Here is a 7,174-nt window from a genome sequence, read left to right as displayed (position 1 = left end):
TGTGCCATGTGGTGCTAATCCCTATTTATTTTTCTCCATATGTCTATTAATTCTAATTTTTCTAAGATTTCATTCACTTCTTTCACCTCTTTCTTATTTATTTTTTGGTTTAATTTATCTAAATTTGATAATGGTTGGTTTAAGTCTCCCACTAATATGGTTTTATTGTCTATTTCTTCCTTCAATTCTCCTAGTTTCTCAATTAGAAATTTGGGTGCTATATTATTTGGTGCATACATGTTGATTAGTGATATTTCCTCATTATCTAAAGTCCCTTTTAACAAAATATAATTACCTTCCCTATCCCTTTTGATCAGGTCTATTTTTGCTTTGGCTTTATCAGATATCATGATTACCACTCCTGCCTTCTTTCTGTCAGTTGAGGCCCAGAAGGTCTTACTACATCCTTTAATTCTGACCTTGTGGGTGTCAACCCGCCTCATGTGTGTTTCTTGAAGACAATATATGGTAGGGTTTTGGATTCTAATCCATTCTGCTATTCATCTACGTTTTATGGGTGAGTTCATCCCATTCACGTTCAAAGTTATGACTGTCATTTGTGGACTCCCTGGCATTTTGATATCCTTCCCTGGTTCTAACCTTTTCTTCTTCAGCTCTCCCTTCTAGTCCAGTGATTTACTTTTAATTGGTCCTCCTTGTCCCCTCCCTTGATATTTTTCCCTTTTTAGTCCCTCCCTTTTTGTTCCCTCCCATTCCCCCCCTCTCTTTCCCTCCCCTTTTGTTTTCCCTCTCCCCCCCCCCCCTTGGTATTTTTGCTCCATAAAATGTGTCCAAAGTCGCCCCCTTCTTGTTTTTTTTTTTTAATTTTGGGAAGTTTGTGCTTCTGTGTAGTTTGCCATCTCTATCTGAGTGGGGGGGACTAGCTTTTCTTATCTCTGTCTGGTGTTCAGTGGTTTTAGCCCTAGGCAGATTGTCCATTCTATGCAGTTGTTGTTCTGTCTCCCGGGGAAGCCAGGAGTTGCTGAGTGTCCCTGTTACTGCTCTCCTCTCCTCGGCACCCTCCTGATGCTTCTCCTTTGCCTTACTTCCATGTTCTAAGCCTAGCTTGGCCCTTGTTCCTGTGCCTTAGCCAGCCAGATGAGCCTGCTCTCTGAAGGGGGAGGGGCTGCGGCTTCCTGGAACTCTGAGGGCTCCTAATGAGATTAGCTTTCCCTGGGTTAAATTTAATATGCCTTGAGGCAGGGACTTTTTTCGTGAGACTCTGATGGAAGGATCCAGCCAGGGGGTTACAAGCTCCTCCCTCTCTCTCTGTTTCCCTGCTGTCTGGGTGCCCTCTCAACTGGGTCAGGTTGTTTTCAGGATATGGCCTTCAGAATAGCTGGCTCCCGAGGCCCTTTTGCCAGCCCTGAGGGTTGCTGTTGTTTCAGAAGACCCTGCTCTCTGATGGGGTGGGGCCGCGGCTTCCCGGAGCTCCAAGGGCTCCTCCCAAGGGGTTACAAGCTCCCCTGTCCCTCTCTGTTTCCCTGCTGTCTGGATGCCCCCTCGACTGGGTTAGGTTGTTTTCAGGATGTGGCCTTCAGAATAGCAGGCCATGGGGCTCTGAGGTTGCCTCTGCTGCCTCGGACTTGGACTCGGCGCTCTGGGTTGGGGGGGGATGGGCCCTAGGACCTTCCTTCTGCCTACACCTTAGGTCCAAGTGGTCTCGGATTCTGGCTTTTGGGGGGGGGCGTACCTTTTGATCCAGATCCAGGTCCAGGAGGAGGACTCCCAGGGTCTATGCTGTTGATCGTTTTGAATTTCGGTGCCCTAGGAGCATTCGGTTTGAGATTGGTAAGGAAGGGTTTCAGGAGATCTGGACTTTAGCTTTCTCTAAGCCGCCATCTTGACCGGAAGTCCAGAGATTCTTAATGATGAAGTTTTTAGGCAAAAATAGCTTGAACTTTCTCATTAGAAGGAAAAAAGTATTGAATATAGATAGTATTATATAGATATTATATATGTATGTATGTATGTATCTATATCTATATCTATATCTATATCTATATATATATATATATAGCAAACTGACAAAATTCACTTCAATCCCTAAGCCCCACTACAACCCTTCTCTTAAAATTGTCTGCATAGCCTGATCATAAACTAACATTAGTTGTGATTATTCTCCATAATTTAATGTATAGTTATTTTGTCACTCTTCAGAATGCCAGATTACTGAGAGGAGAGGTTATAATTAATATTTCTTTTTTATCTCTCACAATGTTTAGGTTAATACTGTAGAAGGGACACAAAATACTTTGACAAAAGAGGAAGTTAATTCTTACACTGTATCCCTCACTAATCAACCCTTTTCCTTTTCCTCCTTAGTATCTAACAATATTGAAACTCAGGTGGGGTTCGACATAACACACTGTAGCTCAATAGGTTTAAACTGCAAGTGTAAAGTTGATATGATTATTACATTGACATATTGTCATATTGTCATAAGGGCTTAATCACAGACAAAAACTGCCAATGATTACAAATCATTTCATTCAGAATAACTTTTTTGTAAATCACACATAAGCCTATTTTTTGAGCAAACATTTCATTCTCATGACAGCAACACCAAATGGTATCATTGGAAGACTGAATTACAAAATCAGAGCATGGCATAATATAGATAATATCTATATTTCCAATAAGGTCTGCTTTCTTAGAAATCTTTAATAAACTTCCATCAAATATTGAGGCTAATTTTCCTCCTTTGAAAAAGAAAAGTTATTATAAAGGTTCATAAGGCTTTTCATTACCATGCTGAATAATGAAAACAATAATAATAACATCATTCTGGAAGGCATCCAATTTGCTATTAAATTATTAGGAATATTTAGCTATAAAACTCAAAACCATACCCTTTTAACAATAACTTTTTATGTCAACAGCCTTGCCATTTTCTTCTCTAGGCTCTTAACACAGTTTAGTAATTTTAATTATTCTCCAATGTTCCATGCCACTATTAGAAAATTAAAACTTAAAATTATAATAAACAGAAATATTTATATTGATTATGTATACAACAGCATATTGCAAAGATGTGCACCCAAGAAAAATCAGCATCAATAATAGGGAAAATAAGACAGAGCTTAAAGGGAAAAGACATTAAAGATCATCAATTTCAATTCATTTGTTCGTCTGATGATAAAGCAGATAGGTCAAGTGTCTTGCCCAAAGTCTTTTTTTTATCTTATTATGCCTGGTGTTTATAAAGCACTTCACACTTGATGGAGTGTTTTATAATATAATACTTTTTTTGAGTACAACAATTCTGTGGGCCATAATAAGTATAAAATTGAAATTCAAACAAATGAAGTGATTTCCTTATCATTATATTAGGAAGTTTTCAATGCTTTAGGCTTCTAACTTCAAATGCAGTGGGTTTTTTCTCTTATACCCTCTTGCCATTTCATGTTGCTAGAGGGAGTGATGGTAAATGGAGCAACTTAATTATTGTGATGGTATCTACAAAATCCTGAAGACCTTCTAAATCAATTCTGTCTGGACAATATTATGGACAGATATGGATAAGAATCAAGTAAAGAACAAAAGATAGAAGGGTTACTCTGTACTGATTGTGGAAAGAAACATATCAATGATACAACACATGACCTAAAATATCAAAGCATAATGAATAATTCAGTGATTGCACAAAAGCCAGTTATAGTTCATAATTATGCTTATTCCCTTCAGATAGTATCTGATATGGAGTCAAATTCCTTTATGTCAACATTCCTTCATACTTTTTTATGTACTTCAAACAGACACAGAAATAAAATAAGGACTTAATCATAATCTATTTTACTTCACCTGAAGTGAAAAAAGGCAAGAGATAAGCAGAGAAATGATATCTTGCTAAAAGATTGTATAGAGAAGAAATAGAATACTTAAATAATCCAATATAATAAAAAGAAATTGAATAAGCCATCCAAGAACTCCCTAAGAAAAATCCCCAGGACCAGATAGATTCACAAGTGAATCCTATCAAACATTCAAAGAACAAATAATCCTTAATGAACACAAATGCAAAAAAACTTAAAATACTAGCAAACAAACTCCAGTAAGTGATCAGAAGGGTTACTTATTATGATCAGGTGGACTTTATACTGGTAATGCAAGGATGGTTCAATATCAGAAAAACCATCTACATAATTGACCATATCAACGAGGAAACGAACAAAAATCACATGCTTATCTTACTAGATGCAGAAAAAGGCTTTGACAATATATAATACTCATTCCTATTGAAAACACTAGAAAGTATAGGAATAGAAGGGCCTTTTCTAAAACTAATAAACAGTATATATTTAAAAGCATCAGCAAGCATCATCTGAAATGGGGATAAGTGAGAAGCATTCCCAGTAAGATCAGGAGTGAAACAAGAATGGCCATTGTGTCAAGGAAATTCATACCTTCCCCCTCCTGGATTGCTGACCTGGTCCTTCAACATTCTTAAAATGCCAGCAAAGCATCTGCAAATGTCAATAAAAGAGAGAGGGCAGGTACTGACCATGGCTTCTTGCTTGGAACAGACACAGGAGCAGAGCAGGCAGGTAAAGGGAAAAGAAGGGACTGGCAGTCCAGGAAACACATGGTCAGTTTACATAGAGGAATGATTGTCTATGCTTTCTAATAAACTTTATAAAATATATATCTGGGTAGAAATATTATTTCAATTCTTACAGAATGGCAACCACTTTGGCTTAAAACAGACCTTTAATTTTCTTCTGAAAAGTTTTTAGTGAGTGCTTAGATAAGCTTATGTAATAAAAGTGGCTTCAGTTTGCTTACCTGCCTGCATATACGAAACACCCTGGCTGAGAAAGAGAAGCAGAGCCATCTAATGTGCTTCCCCAGATTGATTGGTGAGCAAACTACCTCCCATGTGTTCCCCCACCCCCATTCTTTTAACTTATCCTAGTGTGGGTCAGTAGACTCCTGGCCAGAGCACAGGAACCCAGCCCAGCCCAGCCCCTGACTTCTGTGGGTGTGTGAAACAGCGGGGTCCTACTGCCACTTTGCTCAGATAGGTGCTGCAATGAATGAGAAGACACTCCTTAAATTAATCCTGGGGGTCCTTCTAGGTCTGGGATCCCCAAACTAGGACTTGTGGGTCACATGTGACCCCCCTTGGGCCAGGTATCCAGCCCCAACACACTTTCAGTAGGGGCACCTCATTCATTGATGGTCATTGAGAGGAGCACTGTATGTGGTAGCACCACAAAGCACAGCGTCACTCATGTACAGTGCTACTTCTGGTGACATAATCCTTTGCATGGCACCTTAGAATGCCGCACAAAAGATGATGTGGTTGCTCAAAGGAAGACATCAGCATGGTAAGAGACGATCTGGGGGAGGGGATTCCACACTGTGTATATTGCTTCAGGGTTAGGGTTAGGGTTAAGGTTACGTTTTTATAGTCCAGCCCTCTGACAGTGAACTGGACCCCTGTGTAAAAAGTTTGGGGACCCCTGTTCTAGGCTGTGGATTAGAGTTAGGAGCTCTCTGGGGCAGTATATAAGGGGAAGAACACTTTTTGCACAGGCAGGGCCAGGACCTAATTTTTCCAGCCCAGCCTCTGGGACTTTTGACCCAAAGCCCTCCCACTGCACTTGGCATAGCATGGCCCTTGTGGACTGGGGGAACGGTGCACATGGGTGGTCTCCTAGGAATTGGTGTAAGAACTCACCCCCCACAACTTTTGACTTTGGCAGTGTGGGGAGAACTCATGCTTGGTAGTCAGACCAAGAGAGTGGAGTTCCTGGGTTTAAAAAAAAAAAAACTGGCACTATTTGAGCGGGTCCCTGGCATTTACCAGAGTCCCCCAACTTTTGAAAGAAACACGTAGCTGTTCACTCTGAGGGAGGGGAAATGATTTATTTTTCTTACACTTCTCTCTTCCCCCTTCAAATAGTCCTTAGAACTGGGCTAAGAGGAAGTGCTTTTTGGAATTATTTTCTTTCCTTTCCTCCTTCTCCCCCTCGGCATGTTCCTTCAGACTGCAATTTTCCTTTAGTAAACTGGTGGGTTTTAGGGCCCAACAGGAACTCCTGCTCTTTTACTTTCCACAGCTGGAAGGATCCTAGTGCCCTTTCTTGCAGTGCAGTGCAGGGCAAGGGAAACCCCTTAAATTAATCATGGAGGTCCTTCCAGGCTATAGACTAGAGTTAGTGGCTCCCTGCCCTGCCCCAACTTTGAAAACATCTGACTAATGACTAACCTCTGGGGGAGGGGAAACTGAATTTTTACAAGGAAATTCTCTTTTGAATTTTCTCTTTCACACTCCCACCCTCAAATTTTCCTTGCAGACTGCCTGCCTTCTTTAACATATCAAAAGCCACAATTTTTTTTCCCCTTTCTCTTCCTTTATCTGCTTTTAGATAAAGGTCTAACCACAACTACCTTCCACTCTACATACATTTATATCAAGACCTACTGTTGAGAATTAAAATTGCAGGAAAATAAAAAGAATTCCTTTGCTACTGCTAATAGTAATCTAAAATAATGTTATTAAATTGAATACATTTAAATAAAATAATTATTAATAGGAAATAATAATATTGAATTTAAATTAAAACCAAATTTCTAAAATTGAACAAAGCATAGAAGATAATATTATCAATAATATTATCAATAACAATAATTATTATTTTAATAATTATTATTGATGATTGATACTTGTTGATAATGGTAGTTTATTGTTATTGATTATTAATGACATTATCAATAACTATTCTAAATTCATATTATTAATTATTAATACCATCAATAATTATAATAAATGCATATTGTTGTTAAATATTAATAACAATTATTATGCTAAAACATCCATCATTGATACTATTGCTGTGCAACAATTAATATAGCTTTTGTTTTAAACCTCCTCTTATTACCTTCCACAATAACACTGAAGAAATTTGTGTCTCCATTTTTTTTATGTTTTAAGAACTTTTCATTGTTTATGTTAACCATTAAGCAATACTCAAACTAACTTAAATAGTACATACAGGCTAAAAATATTGCAAAAAATCAAGGGAAATCAAGAAATATTCCTCCTGATTCACCGCTGCATGTCCTATTAAATTCTTGGATTGATCCTAATTTGCCTAGGAAGAATTGGATGACAAGGAAAGAAGCTAGAAAGCTTTGTAAGGCACGGATGGACATATCATTTACCTGG

This window comes from Monodelphis domestica, chromosome 6 (genome assembly GCF_027887165.1).
Source record: "Monodelphis domestica isolate mMonDom1 chromosome 6, mMonDom1.pri, whole genome shotgun sequence".
NCBI lineage: Eukaryota > Metazoa > Chordata > Mammalia > Didelphimorphia > Didelphidae > Monodelphis > Monodelphis domestica.
This window is presented reverse-complemented; position numbering follows the sequence as displayed.